The 16956-nt window shown below is 37.7% G+C and overlaps 1 protein-coding gene across 1 annotated transcript in view; it reads left to right on the forward strand.

The window, feature by feature from the left end:
• ZPLD1 (zona pellucida like domain containing 1) overlaps nucleotides 1-16956 on the forward strand; it is a 65445-nt gene that overhangs the window by 25900 nt on the left and 22589 nt on the right. Inside the window, exon 2 of the mRNA XM_066568765.1 lies at nucleotides 10964-11077. The gene's annotated coding sequence lies outside the window, so the exon portion shown is untranslated. The remainder of the gene's footprint in view (nucleotides 1-10963; nucleotides 11078-16956) is intronic.

A 16956-nucleotide genomic window follows, 5' to 3' on the forward strand; every position in this document is an offset into this window, starting at 1 on the left:
AACTAGACAGTAAACTCTCCAAAGCACAATTGTTTTCCCAAATGTATTTGTCTTGCAAGTAGCAGGCTTTCATCTTAAGAGAGCAACTTCTTGCATAGAATAATAAAAAGCAATAGCACTTACTTTTGTTTGGAAGTAAAGCTGAAAATGATGTGGACTGTATGGAAAAAGTGTAAAAACAGTAGGCTTTGTTTATGATCTCCCTTCCCCTGTGCTAGCTTAAGCTGTAAGCTACAAGTTTAATTGTGGTCTGTGGATATACTGCTTTAAAACAGATACAAGATCACACCCTGATGCATCTGTTCAAAGATTGTTGTAATCATTAGTGGTTACGCTTGTAGATTATTTTAGTAAGAGTTTTCATCTACTTTACTTGGATTCCATGTTTTACTACTGATAATGTTGCCATGAGCCTACATCACAAACGTGACTCTGTCTTTTATGTGATTGTCTCCAAGACTGTACATGGGTCCTGTTGAGGGAAAAATAATTTTTTTATGTATAAAAAGATTTATTACATAAGTAGAGTTTGTGTGTATGTGTTGGGCAGATTTTTAAAGCATGATCTTCATTTTCTGCGGCTCTGCAACCTGATATGGGCTTTCTAGTTTTCTCCAGTATTTCTTTTAAGTTAATCATAGGTCTGCAGCTCTTCATTGCTACAAGGATTTCTTGAAGCTGTGATTTGTATTTTATTCAGGAATAGCATTGCTAAAGTTCTTGCTTCTTCTCTGTTTTGTGACCCATTGTTATTCATGCGTTCTTTTCTATGTTCTAATTTTAAAACAGTCTGTGTTCCAATTTAGCTGAAGTGTTCAATGTATTCCTTTTTATGTTACTTAAAAGTTTTTGTATTTCTTAGTGGCTTGATTTCAGAAAGAGATGTGATGGAGCCAGCTGGCTGAGAAATGGATTTCTCCATTTCACAGGAGAACTTCCCTACACTTATTTTAGAAAAATGATCTCTTTATTTCCCCAGCACCCCGATTTGAAATGGAAATGAAGTTCCAAATGTTCTGTGGAATTCAGTTTATGAAAAAACATATTTCAGATATATCAAGCTAAAAAAACCTCCAAACCCAAGCTCTGATGCTGTTTGAATGATTTATTTAACATTTTACTTGAGATATTTTCAATGACCAACATGCTAATGTTTTGGTCTCTTTAATCTGATTTTGTTTTCACTGCTCAAAAAAGTGTGGAGGAAAAGAATAAGTACCTTTACAAACAATAAAGTACAGGAGACTCTCTAGCCACAGTGTAAGAATACATAGAAAAATAAATTAAACATCTGTTTTGAACATTGCTTTACCTAAAAAGCCATTTTTTGGTAAGAATTGTTGTCCTTGTGTAGCTGGTAACAAATGTGAGAGTCTGTGCCTATCCCTGTGTCATTTCAGTCATTGCTGCTCAGTATTCAAAAGCCTGACAACACTTGTGTGAGTTGTGTAGGCACAACAGAGAGTGTTTTATCCATGTAAATGTGAATCAGGTATTTACCTGATTCATGGATAGTTTTTTTAAAAATGCTTGGGGGGTCCCCTGTGCTGTAGCCTGGCTCCCATGGGTAGAGCTGTGGGCTTGAAACATATTGAAGTTAAAGACTGTCTCATCTCGCAGGATAAACTTTCAAACCATGTTTGGTGTGGTTAGTGTGGGTCCTGGGGCTAAGCAAAAGGGAGAGAGGTCTGTCTCTCACAACAGTATTTCTTTATCACAGAAAGACAAAAATATCCTATTACACCCTTAAATGTCTTTCTTGGCTGTAGCCATGCAGTGTGTCCTCAGTACAGCAAGCTTTTTGTACTGCCACACATAACTGTGAGCTGCAAATTCCTGTGATCTGTTACTGCTGCATTTAGCAGTAACAGTACTTCTAAATCAAATGACTTCTGAGTGGTTATCTTGATTAAAGCACTTGAATGAATAAATAATTCAGTGGACTTAATCGTAAGGAAAGAAATAGATCAAGTGGAGCTGTAATTCTTGAGAAAATATATTTTCCTCAACTTTTAACTTTATGGATTTTTTAAAAAAATATTTAATCACAATGTTTTTTGTTTTCTTCATTTTTGCAGTGTATTTGTTTAGTGTACTAAAATATACTTTGATCTGTTGCTATGGTATTTAATAGGCAATTCAGATATTTAGCCTACAGTATCTTTCCATAATGTACAGAATAATGAAGATTTGCAAGCATTCATTTCTTCTGTGTTTTCTCTAGAAAATGAGTATGAAATTTAGAGCTTAAACTTTGTAGCTATTTGTGCTGGTTTAACATGGAGGAAGATGAAAATTAAGATGTGTAATGCTGTACCACCAGTATGTTTTAATTTGCAGTCCTGAGAAGTAGTCTTGTAGACTCTTGTACACCAGCAAAGAAGGGACAAAATCACAGACTGGGTAGGTTGGAAAGGGCCACAATGGGTCCATCTGGTCCAACCTCTCTGCTCAAGCAGGGTCATCCCAGAGCACAGGGTTGTATCCAGACAGGTCTGGAATATCTCCAGTGAGAGGGACTCCAGCAGCCTCTCTGGACAACCTGTTCCAGTGCTCAGTCACCTGCAGAGTAAAGAATTTCAGAGTATTTCAGAGAAGGACAGTTCAAAGCGGGGATGAATTTTACCAATTCAGGTGGATCAGCTAAGGTCTGGTGATGGGCATGTTCAGCTAGTGAACAAAGGGAGAAAGCATCAGCTTTGAGTTCTCTCAATGAAGAATGTGGGGTACATTGTTTCCTGCTTTGGGAGATTAAACTCTGCAATTAAAAATACATGTTCAAACAATCAGAGACTTACAGGTTCCTTCTCTCCCACCCCCCACAGAAATATCTGATCTTATTTGACTGACTACTAAGGTAAGGGCCATAATCCTCATTCTCCACTGAAATGAACAACTTAGGGAATGTCTAACTTGTTCAGAGATGTGACAGAAAGAAAAAAAGAAAGGATATGTCCAAAAATTGGAGCACTCCTCCCCCTCATAATTCTGTGCCTTTAGCTAGAGCAAAAATGATTTTGAAGTACTTGTGAATTTTGGAGCACAACACCAAATTTAAACAGAAAACAACAACTCAGCAACCTTTTCCCTTTCCCCAAACTATACCATTTTTTAATTACTCTACTCTCTAGCAGAAGATAAATAGCTCCTGAAGATAAACAACATTTTTTATTGAATTTTGCCCTGACAAACAAATAGCTCCCTTGGAATCCAACCATGTCCTGGGATAAAGATAACTCTTTACAAGAGAAAATTGTGCTTGCTACACAATAAAGACGTGATGTAATAGACAATTAATAGTCAGTCAGTCTAAATTGCTGACAAGAGCAGGGTGCAATCAAATAAAATGAAAGCACTAGAGGGTGAAACAAGTGAGAGGAGTTAACATTGGATTTTGTACATACAGTCTTAACTCTAAATACAAATTATAGAGGAATTAAAATAACTTAATGTGTAGAGGAGTCAGATGACAAGACTGATTCCAACCTTTCTCCTGAAAAAATCCAGTGAGCGCTTTTAGCATAGGGCATTTATGGATTGATGATGGATGGGTCGGAGAGGAAAACAAGCCTGACTCATGGTAGCAAGAATGTAGATTATGTATGTGGATTTTATGTGTTGCCATAAAAGAAGAAATCAAATGTCAGCTTGAATGAAAAGACCGTGTTTTTAACTTCTGTTATCCCTCTTGTGATGCTATTTGTGAAAAAGTTTGGTGGCCGTGATAGAAAGCTGCCTCTGCAGTATCTCCTCTCTGTTAATTCAGGGATCTGGCTGCTTGACTAAGATGTAGAAGACTTAGATTTAATTCCTCTCTAGTCTAAGAGCATTATTTCAAGAGCGTTATTTGTTTCTCAGGACAGTGCTGTGGGCACTGATCTAGATGTATGCTGAACTGGATTATTTTCTCATTTGCTATAATTGACATTAGAGTTTTCATTTAACCATTTCAGTTTGAGCTGGTGGGGACAATTCCTGTTGCCACTAACCCAGGTGTAAGTTTCATCCTTTGACCTAATGGAATAGTCCCCAAGGTGGAGCTGGAGGAGGGACATTCAGCCTGTTCTCCTGTGCACTGGGCAAATGCCCTAATAGCTCTGGGGGTGGAGTGGGATGAGAACACAGTCTTGGTAATACTACAGTGATGGCAGCACAACTGCTTTTATCATCACCTTATTATGATTAGCTCTTTGCCATATCTGTGAAGATGCCCAAGAGGGGAAGCAAATATTTGTTCAACAGGGCACAAGAATGCTTTCATTCTCAGCTTTGATAATGACTGTGAAATATCCATCTTGAGTGGATCCAAAGTCATGTCCTTTTTTAGCTGATGCAACCACTAAGCTGGGAACTCCTCCTTGCACAAGGAGAGCTGTTCTGGCACATGTCCCTGCTTGGAGGGAGCCTGGGGCAGAAAGGTGTTCTTGTGCTGGGTGCTTGTAAATGATCTGAAGACGAGTGAAAATCGATGCACCCTTGGCAAATTATGATTTGGGAGCTCATTATCTCTTTGTGAAACTCATTTTCCAGCCTACTGATTAGGCTTATAAAAGCACAGTTTTAATATGCCTCCTGCCCTGTTTTTAATTCCCTGGCTGACAGTAAAGAAAATTCTGACCAGCTCTCAGGACAATTTATACTCTTCTTTTATCTTGATGGCATATTGATCCTGCTGAACGTTCCTTCTGCAAAATAATGAACATGCATCTTAAATGCAGTTCATAGGGGCTGTGCAGTAAGCTTTTTTCTTCCTAGGGGCAGTTTGCTGCTTTTGTATTCTGAGAGCAACCTAGGAGGAATGGGTCAAGGCTCATCTGTGAAAAAATCTTTCTGATCTCTGTCACTCTTTTTTACTCCTTTATTAGAATTTCCTGACATTTAATGGTCTTATTGTTTTGAAGTTTTAATCTTGCATTTAATTATAAAAAATTGTCATAGTAACTACAACAGTGACTATATTAGGCTGAGAAAAATCTTATCAAAAATGATCTTAGAAATCTGTCCATGAATTGACTAAACATGGGAAACTCTGCATTTATTTCTAACACTGTGCTTGCTTGCTTTTTTTTTCCTTGAAAATAAGTAGCTTAAATCCCCCCTGCCTCCAAAAATAAGAGACTTCCAAAAGAACCTTCTGGTGTAATGTAAACCAGGCTCTAAAGCTGAAAAACCCACTTACACCAAAGGAGGCACGGGTAACCATTTGGTTTGGGGAACTTCACTGGTGTATTCAAGTACATAAAACTCTCATCCTACCTTACTTGGTGATTTCTTTCCTTCTTGGAGAAGCCCCAGGTTGTGGGTGCATACATGGTCTGCAGCAGTGCTTGGTCAGGCAGCCCCTTTGCCCAGCTCACTTTGGGCTGTCACTGAGCTGGAGCAGAAGCTGGGACTATCTGCATGTAATTTTCACCATTGTGAGCAGGGCCTGACTCTCTGAAAAGGAAATAAAGGTCTCAGGATTTGTCACTGGAATAATGGCAATTTCAGGCATATTTCTTTGCAATGCAAGCTAAACTACCTGTATTTTTCCAACAAATAATTATTGCCTCATTCACCCTACACTCTGGAGGCGAACAGGCTCGCAATCATATGAATGAGGTAATCTTTCAGCAACTTAACACTAAACTTGAGAACAGATGAAATAAGGAAACCACTTAGAGGAAAATAACCTCTCTGTGATAGCCCTTTCTCAGAAATAGAAGATTTGCTGTTCAGCACCAGCAAGTGTGTAGGGAACCAGCTGAATGGGAGAATCTGTCCACTCCTCTAAGTACTTAATGGGACACTTATTTCCCTTTTCTAAAGAAAGGCTGGTGACATCTGCATTTAGTTGAAGAAGCTAATGGCAGAGGGAGACAAGGAAAAAGGCTATGCTGTAAAGCAAGAGGACCAGGTGAATATTCCTTTCAGGTCAAAAACACCCTTTCTTCTCATCTGAGGGATGAAGGGGCCTCTGCAGAAGAAGAAAATGCTTTAACTACTGAAAAATTAAGAGTAATTTGGGACAGGAATAAAGACTGTGGGTTTGGCTGGGAGGTGGAAATATGTTCATAAAGGAGGGTGCCTCAGTTGTTACATACAAGTGTGCAGTGTTTAGGATTCATCTAATGCTACCAAAGAATGTGCATATTTGGAAATTGTAGCCTTAAAAACAAACTTGCGTCTTGTGTGTGAAAAGCGTAACTCTCTATGATTGGAGACAAGATAACAAATGGTAATGTGGTGATTTTTTTGTTTTTTTTTTTTAGATTTGAGACAAAATAAAAATTTTCTGTATAATCCAAAAGGAAGTTGAATTCCAGATTTATTTTCACACTGAGGTGTCAAGTCTGTAATTGTCAACACAAAAACTCTGTTTCAAAACAGCCGCAGATGAGCTAAGGTAATCGGTGGTGTAGGTGTAGATCAGTTGTAGGTTCTGCCAGTAGGGGCTTAAAAATCTAAAACTAAAAAGCAGAGTTGTGAAATAAAAAGGAATTTTCAATGGAGAAATGAGCTGGTTTTAATGCTGTTCTAAAGCATAGGGAGTATGTATTTATTACCACTGAGCAGGCAGGTTTGCCTAAATCCAGAGAAGCTGAAGGAGTCTTGTGTGTATTTTTTATTCCAATTCCCAATTTGTAACCACAGCCATTTCTAATTCACATTGTTATATATTCTCACTCTGCTAATACTGAAACATGCTGGACTTTTGATGTATATTGTTATGTGCTAGTAAAACTAACAGGGATTTGTCTTTCCCAGTTTTGTGGTCTGTACCCAAATGAAACCGATGCCAGGGTTATTCACAACCTGTTCAGGTCATGTTTTTGCCTTTGGTGAAACTTTGCCTAAACTGGATTTGGTTCTGTGATGTTTCATTGTAGGTATACTTTCATGATCGTCTTTCTCACTTGTGCTCCCTGTTCTGCTAGTAGATTGCATTGGAGAGATTTAAATTACAATTGCTTTGGCAAGATAGAAAGTGAACTAGATGGTTTTGAGGTTGAATACTATTCAGTTAAACCTGGTTTGCGCTTTCTCTAGATGCCAATAATGTAAACAGCCGTGACAATTTTTAAGCCATATGTTTGTGTGAGTATATTTGATTACAACTAGGGAGGAATCTCTCATGCAGTATTGATTTTTTAACTTTTTTTTTCCTTGTGGTTACAGCACACATTGATTTGGTACAGTAAGAATTATATAAATTGTTAATCCAGTTTAGCTGGGGTTTGAATTAGGTCTGATCTTTTAGAAAATAAACTCAGGTAGTAATGTGAATTGCTTATATCAAGGGGCTCAATGTGGACTTAATAATGAGAAATGCCTAGAAAAGCAAGTGTGTGTGTGTGGAGTTTAAGTGCAGATGAATACAGCTGTAAGAAATGCAAAACAACTGGAGAAGGTGTGGGAGCCTGTTTGGAGGCTTCCAAGATTTCATTGTCAGAAGAACTGAATGTGGATGATGATTATGATGATATCTTGGGAGAAAATCCATGAGAATACTCTCAAATATAAGCCTATACACAGATATATGTCCCAAAAATATGCTGAACTTTGACAGGTTATTTTATCAGAAAGATTTGGTTGTTTGTGTTTTGACAGCTGACTTTGTTCTTTTAACTATCCTTTTTTTTTTCAGACATATTTTAAACATTTGATGTTGACATATATTCTACAAAAAGCATCATTTTATAGACAATTTTCTTATCTAGTTGCGCATAAAAATTCCTCTGTTTCTAAACAGTGGAGATGTGCTTTGTCTGAATTGCTCCATTAGAAGGTCATTTAAGGTGCAGAACTTATTTCATGGATGCTCCAGCAATCACTGTGCACCTTCAGAGCCCATTTCCAAAAAACCCAGAATCCCTCTTCACAGAGCAAAGCCTTTCACATTTAAACTGAGAATGGAAATTTCATATGACTTATGACACTCAAGAATATTTTGTTTTGAAATAGCCTCTGTGCTTCAATGTAGCTGAGGTTTGTAGAATTTCATGTTAACAGTGAAATTCTCATGTGGTCTGTGTTTGGTAGAAGCAAGTTTAAGATAATTCCAGAGCTATCTATTGGAGGATAATAGTGATAAAACCCAGGAGATTTTTTTATTGTGGTTAATAATAAAGGATGATCTCATCTATATTATTTTTATTAAGATAATTGCAAATCTGATAAAATATGTAGTTACATTGTAGGCAAAACAGCAGTGGAATTTGGCTTGCATGTGGGCTGGTTAAAATCTTTGGAAATAATCTTTTATTTGAAATTTGTTCTTCTCTATTGAGTTTTTCTATTTTCTTGCAGTTTCTCTGTCTCTTCACAGGTATTTAGATATGGGTAGCAAGGTTTTTATGTTCTGGAGAAGAGGGAAAAATAAATGTTTTTGCTTATGTGTTACACCCTTCTATATAAAAGAAAAAGTTCCTTAGAAGCTAATAGATAAAATTAGTAATCAAAACTGTGTCCAAATCTCCTTGAAAATTATGGTTTAGAAGAATAAGCTTGTCTGATTTCAAATAATATATAAAATGAGTGAGATGGGCAGAGGGATTTGTGGAATGGAGGCAGATTTTTAATTTGGAAATGAGTAAGATGTCTCTTAACGAGGTACATTTGGAAAGCTTATTGTGATCTATTCATAGAACTGTAGTCTTATATTTGTTCTGGCCAGAATAGCTGTTGTAAATCATGCTGAAAACTCTGAAAACCATTGAATATTATACAGGGTGAAAATAGTTTTCCTTATGAATTCTCTTAGATTGGGGAATCAAATATTTGGGGGCACATTCTCTCAAGGATTAATGGTGAAATAGTCAGGGTTTTTTTGGTTTTGGGGTTTTTTTTTTTCCCTGTCAAAGGATTCAGGGATTTATTTTTTTTTGTAATGTAAAGAACAGAGAAATAGCACATTATATAGCAGGCGAATTACTGAATTCTCCAAAGAGAAGTTAAAAAAGAAACTTGGATTTTTGAGGGTGTGTGGTATATCCTTCAGGTTACTTATAGGTACAGTGTTATAACAGTGAAGGGCTTGTTTTTACTAAGAACAGGGATTTGTTGATTTATAGCTTCCTGTAAACAAGAGCAGTTAATAAATCATGAAACATGCTGGGCTGTTTTTCACCCTGCCTATGGGGTTTTAATAGATTGAGGGGAAACCAGCTGCCCTTCCAGGTGGCAAAAGCTGTTTGGGGTTGGGAAGATCTAGGTAATCACTGTTTCCCTGAGAAGGTGAAGGTGAGAGGTGCTTGTCAGCAGTGAGTGCCACACAGCATGCTGTGCCGTGCCCTGCTGGGATGAAGGCAGTGGAAGCGGCCACTGGGGCTGTGCTGCCCAGCTGGCTTTTAACCCACTTCTGCTCACACACCTGGGCAGGTGGAAGTGTGCTCACCTCTGCCAAGCTGCTCCTACAGCTTTTGGGGAGAGCTCTCTCCCAGAGGAGCACAGCCACAGCTTCTACATGGATAGCTGCTGGTGAGCAACTCCTTGAGTAAGGCTCACATAATAAGGACCTCTCCTGCAGTCTTGTGCTTTGTCTCCTTAATTTGTTGAAAAACAGTCTGCAGCAAGGGAAAGGTGGGATGACACCTGTCAGGATTTCATTGTGTACATGCTCCTGCAGAGGGAGGAAACCCAGATGTTGCAGAAGCTGTGATTGCTGTCAGTGGAAACAGAAATTACACTGTGATTTATGATGATTTGATGCTTCCAATAATCTCATCTGAAGACCAAAAGGCAAGGGATGGCTTTTGTTATTGGACATGTCTTAAATGATAAAACAACATAAATAGAGATTCTCATTTTGGAAACCTACTCAAGGTTAGACTGTTCTTTAAATGCACTTGTTTGTGAAACAGGTATTACATAGAGAAATTTTAGTTTGGATTTGTATGACACTTCAGTGTTAAGAGGAAAATCTGCTTTCCTCTGTCATTGCCCTGACACTGGAGGATGATGAGGAGGGGAGTCAGTGCATCATGTTGGTGCTGGTTCTGCCAGGTCTGCTCTGTGGGGCCTGCCTGGGTTGCCATCAATGTATACAGTGTGCACTGCAGCACTTTGATGTTTAAGAGGAGCTGGCCAAAGTGAAGGCATGGCAGAGGCAGGGCTTTTCTCTTCTAAAAACTGCCCCACATTCCAACAAATCCAGACACCTCAAAGCTGTCTCTATGATGTAAAAGCCTACAAACTACTGTTTTCCCTGGCCAGAGGTGTAACAAAAGCTTCCAAGCATAGATGGTTACAATATAAACTGAAGGGAGGGGGCTGAAGGAGGAAGAAAGTCTCATGCCAGAAATGAGAATTAAACATCCCCTCCCCTTCCTCCCCCAAATCACAGAAATAGAGGAATAGACATTATGAAGCAGGCTTAGTTTCTAGCAGCTTGATCTTTGCCTTTGTGTGCACTTGGCTTTGTGTGCATTGATGTCCTGTTGGTAATTATCATTCTGTTGTCACCTGTATTCATGATGACACCCCTATATCACATTTTCATCGCAGCGTGAAATGTCACTCTTTTTGCTTTTGTTTTGTTTAGTACTATGAGTTTAGCCCAGAGCTGAAAAAAACCACAAAAGACACTTCTCACAACACACAATGGTACATTGATAACATTGCAGTTTAGTTACTGATCCTATCTCAATGCTTCCATCTCTCTCCTTCCTCCCACCCCTCTTTTTAAGCAGACAAGGTTTTCCCTCAACAAGCTGATGACAGAATAATTTCTCCAGGTTGATTGTTCGCCCCACATGGTCCTCTGGATTTCTTCATACAAGTGGAGAGAAGCAGATCAAAAGCCTGCAAGAAAAAAACAGGCAAAGGATTGAAAAAAGCCACCATAAAGAACCTACTCAGGTTTCATTCTGATGATGAACAGGCTTGTAAAGTATTCTGAGACCTGTCAAATTTTCCCATCTGAAATCCAGACCTATTTTAAAAAGAATTTTCATAATGAGTGTCTCTTTTCCTCCATCCACAGGCTCAGAGTATTTTCTGAAAAAGTTCTGCAGGGCAGAGGAGTTGAACAGTTGATCACATGCAGGAGCACGGGATAGATGGAGTACAGCTGACTCAACAACTACAGGGGATTTGGGTAAGTGCCCACCATGTCAGCCAACTAGGACTTACTAAAATATTGTTTAATATCACAGTATTCATTACTTTTAAAAGGAAATTCTTACTTTGTCACCCATCAGACAAATTAAACCTCACTAGGAAATCTCAGGGGTAGTTTGTTGGGGAAAAAGTATGCGGGGAATGGCTGATGCAAACATGAAGGCATTAGCATCCAGCTGGGATTGACTTTTGCAAGTTAGCTTTTACCTAAGGGTACACAGACCAGACTTGTGCTAGTAATGCTAGGGGAGGAAGGTTATAAGCCCTGTGCAATGTGGAGGCTATCAGTGTATGTCAAACCCACTCGTGCTGCTTTCAGGAGGGAAACAATTAATTGCTTGAAGGAGGCAATGTTATCCAACTTGTGGTGTCAGTCAGCCTGTTCCCACAGTCATTGCATTGATGGAGGAAAATTTTGATAAGCAGGACTTCTTATCTGGCTCCACTGCAGTTGAATGACAAGAGTTTGTTGAGTGGAAGTGACATTGTTTCCGGTCACAAAGCTGGCTGGACATGGTAATTGCACCACCTTTGTTGATTTTTAAAGTAATGATAACAGCAATATATTCTTCAGTGAAGATCGCGGGGATTTGAAATCAAGTCTTGGGTTAAGCTGATGAAGTGATACTGTCCAAATTGTCATAGTTACTGTAATTGCCTTGCGTACTGTGGGGGAAAGCCTTAAGAGCTGCAGGAGATAGGAATGCTGGCCCTGCTTGCATATTCTTGGTCAAAGAATGGTTTTACCAGCTCATGATGATTTGTTTTTTTTCCAACCAGATCTTCAGCAGTACACCTCAGGCTTGTTTTACAGGTTGGCTCAAAAATTACTTCAAATCTTGTTTTAAGTCGCAGATGGCTACAACACGGACTTGAAACATGATGAAAGAAATAGCCATAAGCGAATCTCTTCTGTTTCACAGTAGAAACAGTTTTTCTTTTTTAAATATAAATTTGGGAACAGAATGTCTTTGATTTCATAGTTTATGAAATCTGTGGTATTACATGCTTTCTTTGACCAAGATATTGGCAGCATTATTTACTGCTAATTTGTTTAACTTCCAAGGATTAGATAAGGTTGTGCTCTACTGCAGCGTTATTCTACATCCTTAGTGCTTAGTTGTTGTTTCTAAAAGCGAGGAAATTGAACTAATCATGATGGCATGAATTCTTGGTGCTTTTTGTCAGGGAAGTCTTATTTTACTGGTAACTTTTCAAGCTGCAAACAGATGGCTGCAGTATAATCTACTTGCTAGTGACATCAAACATTATTTTACTGAAGATTTATATTTATATCGCTCTCTTCAAAAGCATAAAAAGCGCAATTAAGTAGAATGATACTAATTTAGATCTTTATCTGCCCGTGTGATTGCAGGGCTCTGGGGTCAGGCAATAGGATTAAGAGGATCTCATCACTAGATCGGTGTGTTTGAATCCAGACCATGGTTAGAGGCGACTAAAGGCCAGCAGAATGTGATGACACCTCAGGGGCCTCTATCAAAAGATTTGGCCATCTCTGTAAATTTGCTAGCTGGTGGAACCCCTATAATGATCAGTGGTCTGAGAAGGAAATCTGTAGACTGAATGTGCATGTGTGGGGACTGTATTTAAGCTTAGGAACAGTCTTTTAGTTCCAGGTTTTAGGGACAGTCTTTGTACACTACCGGTGCAGGGGACGTGACACAGCTTTTACTTTTGTGTTTCAGTCCAAGGTGATCCTGGACTTGCTTTAGTTGCAGTGATTGTCAAATTTCAGTGTCTCCACTAAAAGTGAAGGAGAAACACAATGTAGACCAGCTGCAATAGAGCTAAATTGTCCCATTTTTTTCCTCACTATTGGATTAATTAGACAGTGTCTTAAACACTGTAGTTCTGTTCATTACAGATACTTCTATATGTGCTTGCCAGCCAGTAACTGAATGTGGCACAGCTGGTGTTTATCTGATGGCTCTCGTTTTGTAATCAGCTTGTTTATAGTATTTTGTGGCTGAAGTAAGATAAAGAAAATCCAACATATTTTTATTTTAGTTTTATGACGTGAGTCAGAACTGCAGTGACTTCAATAGGGAATCTATCAATGTTTTCAGTTGGTTTATGTTCCTGGTGTTTCAGTTGAATCCACTGAAGTTGTACTAAAGAGTTTAACCACAAAATTAAAGAAAAGCAGAGCACAAGAGGCCAAATTACGTGGATTTTAATGATTCAAAGGAGGTCTTGATTTGTCAGGAACATCCAAATTTGAGCTAAAATGATCTCTTCAGACCAGTCACTGCATTAATCTCCAAATCTTATACTGAATTTCCTTTCTTTTTTTCTCAGGTATCTTGCTGATGTCAAAGTTTTTCTAATGCAGTAGACAATACTAAGCAGAGCTATGTTGAAAGTAATATGGAACAGTGTAGGGGGAAGATATCACATTTGAAGAATATAATTTCACTAGACTGGAATAAATCTACTGTTTAGCACAGAATAGCAGGAAAACAGACCTCAACGCTTGCAAGTGAATAAATTTTATTAGACCTAGTAAGTCAAAATCTCTGACTTGTTCAACAAATAGTTGTTTAGATTTATTTATACTATTATAATTGTGTTTTCCCTGTGGTCTGTCTTCTTGTCTTCTTGGAAGAAGGTATTGTGCTGCTTTGTATAAATCTCCTGGAAATATTTCATAAGGGTGTAGTATTCACTTGATCACTATTCTCTTTTTACATTGTAAATATGCAGTTAACTCAGTTTCTTTTCAGACTAGATTAAAAAAAAAAACAAACAGTGCATCCAAGGATTGGTTTTAAAAATAAAGACACACACATATACTAAGGTACAATGTTTAAAAGTTTATTAGGAATGTTTTGAAGTATTAGAGGGTAGATTTGTATTTTTTTAAGAGCTTTTTGGCAGTATGGTACACCAATTAAATTTCCCTAGTCATTAGGCAGGCAGAAAAACTGTCTCAGCTTGATTTTTGCCTATCTGAGGCTCTGAGATGAAGCTCCAGATGGACCTGTGCTACTGCCTCTCTCTAAACACACCTGGCTTTATAGATTCAAGAGCTGTAAGGCTTCTATTATTTACCCAACATACACATTTATTTCTCACTACAGTCATAAGATTCACAAAAAACACTGAGCTGTGAATTCTGGAAGCAGATGTAGGTTTTCACCCTTTTAGTGTTCAGAAGGGTTTAGAATTATTATTTCATTTCAATTCATAAACACATAATGTATTGCTTCCATATAAATATTTTATGATCTTGAATATGACTTGTCCATTGTAGTGTGCTGATGAAAATCTGGGGTCTTTCAAATTAAAGTCCAATGATTTTGTTGTAGCTTCCTTTTGTGGAAACTTGACATCTCTTTCTCAGACCCTTTGGCTTTTTTGTTCTGTGAAAGAGATTATTTTAAAAAGACTCGAAAATAACACAGAATTCTTTTAACTTACAGTAGATTTTTAAAAAAATTTTGGACCAAAGCAAAAGCTTTGTTTTTCAAAAGCTGCAAAAATTTCTTCAGTCTCATTTTCCTTGGACAGTATGGGCACCTACTTGATTCACGAAACATCTTGGCATTTGAGACTTTAGCTATGATTTAGAATTGGTCAGGGAAAGCTCCCATTTGGTTCTGGTAGTATTTTGATTAAGGAGGTGTTCCAAGCTTTGACCTGATATTTAATTACAAATCTAATATATTATGGAATTAATTCAGGATTCCTTTTTATAAATCTCAAGAATTGAGGGCAAAAATATGACTAGGAAATACATACAGGTCATTCTGAGGCCAGATGATTGATGCTGAAGGCAAGTCTCTGCCTGACTAATGTGTGTTTTTAAATCATGGTCTTTCTCATTCAGTCCACAACTGCTGTGTTCTGAATAGCTATGAGAGAGATTAGTTTATTTATTTTAAACAAAAATATTTTCACATTTTCCATGTGTGAACAATCAGCTGGTTTTGTACATTCTGAGGTGCACCAGTTTCTGATGTTCTTAGTTTTATTATTTCCTCATATATGTCGAATTTGCTGTGAGCCTTAAACACTGTAATTTTGGGAGTATACAGGCTGTTCATAGGTTTAGTAGGAAACTGTGGAACTGCAAGGCTTGTGTGTGTGCCTCTGTGTGTTTGCATTTGTCATGTACATATATGTATGTGCATGTCTGTAGATGTTATTTTTTTCAATTTTGCAGGTTTTTCTAGGTGTCAGAAATGTGATGGCACTATGGGGTCTGAAATCACAGAACACTCTAAAAAAGATATAGGTGTTTCAAAGTTTCAGGTCCAGAGATTATCTACAAACATAGAGAAATTTTGTAGTTGAAATGTGTCTTAAAGTTCTTTGCATCTCAGTTGCCCTTTATGTATTAAAAAAAAAGACTTTTAAAAAGGCAATTATCACCTTTTGATAGACGTATCTTTAAAACAGTTGCTGTAAAGATCTAAGTCCTGTTTTATCTGCGTCATAAGACCCAAGGATATAAAGTGGAAGGCGATAGTGAAAACAATCTGGATAATTTATTTCAACAGGATGTACATGTCAAAAGAAAAAGTTCCACTGAAGAACTTGAAGTAGAGAGATATTCTTCTGTTTTTGTTCACTGGGTTACGTTTAAGTGATGGCAAACAGTCTCGTGTGTGTTTAGAAGCAAAGTGGTTCTGGAGGACCTGAGAGTGGCACAGTAAATGCGCTTCACAACTATTCACATCTTGGGTGCACATGCAGAAACAAGTGTGGCAGAAGGATGAATGCAATCCAGACGGACCAGGAACTATTTTGTCATGAGATGGCTGAGATGGGCTTGTTGAATGTAATGATAATTTGAAAATACTTTGTGAGCAGAAGTAATGTTCCTACTCCATTACTTGTAGACACCTATTGTACATTCTTAGACAACATTTAAGCAGTTACTGGGTATACCAGGCATTTATGAAAACACTTATGAATGTGGCACCAGCTTATTATGTGCTCATCACATCTATAATTTTCTTTCAGAATTTTTTGTTATTACTATTAACTATTCTTTTTAAAAGATGTATCCAGTCAGAAGGCATGAGGATCACCATATTATTCTGCTGAACTGCATACCCTGTGGATTAAAAATAGAGAATAAGGAGTGGACTATAGAAAGTTCTTATAAAATACAGGAAGAATATTTGAAATAATAATGTACTTGGAAGTTGCAACTGGCTCACAAATGTAATTCAATAAAAGTGTAGGGCTGAGTCAGTGAATACTGTTGACAATGGAAAATTTTTGAAGATCTTTTTAGAGAGCATGAGAGAGAAAAGAAATTAATATCAGGTCATGACAGAGGAAAGAAGAGGGAAATTAAATCAAACTATAGCTTCTCAGTGGAATTAAATTCCTAAATTGACTGCAAAAGCTTGTGATGTTTAAATCATAAACATCTTTACTTGGGAATTCTCTGCAGGTTTTCTGATACGGTGAAGTTTATCAAAGCAGGGACAAGGGCTTTATAAAGTGATAGCAATTAAAGTGAGCACTGGCTGTTGCAACTCTGACCTCTCTGTACTCTTCAGTGATGAGCAGCACAGAACAGCAGGGCCTGAGTCTTGGTACATCAGTGAAACGTGATGTGGGTTTGTTGTTTAGGAGTTTAATGAAAAGAATGGGTCAGATTTCCCTTGCAGTATGTGTTGGCATCTTTTTAATCCTGGGAATCTTCTTAACAGCCAGATATGTTTGTTGTAGATCAAAGAAGCCTTTTGTTTTTAAACCACCAAGAACAGCATTCCTCAAAAAAGGTAACCTAAGAATTGCATACTAAATGAAGAAAAAAAATCCTCATGTATTTCACTCCAGAATTATAAATCCTGACACTTGCTTGCTATCTTATGA

The sequence above is a fragment of the Molothrus aeneus genome, chromosome 2 (genome assembly GCF_037042795.1).
Source record: "Molothrus aeneus isolate 106 chromosome 2, BPBGC_Maene_1.0, whole genome shotgun sequence".
Lineage (NCBI taxonomy): Eukaryota > Metazoa > Chordata > Aves > Passeriformes > Icteridae > Molothrus > Molothrus aeneus.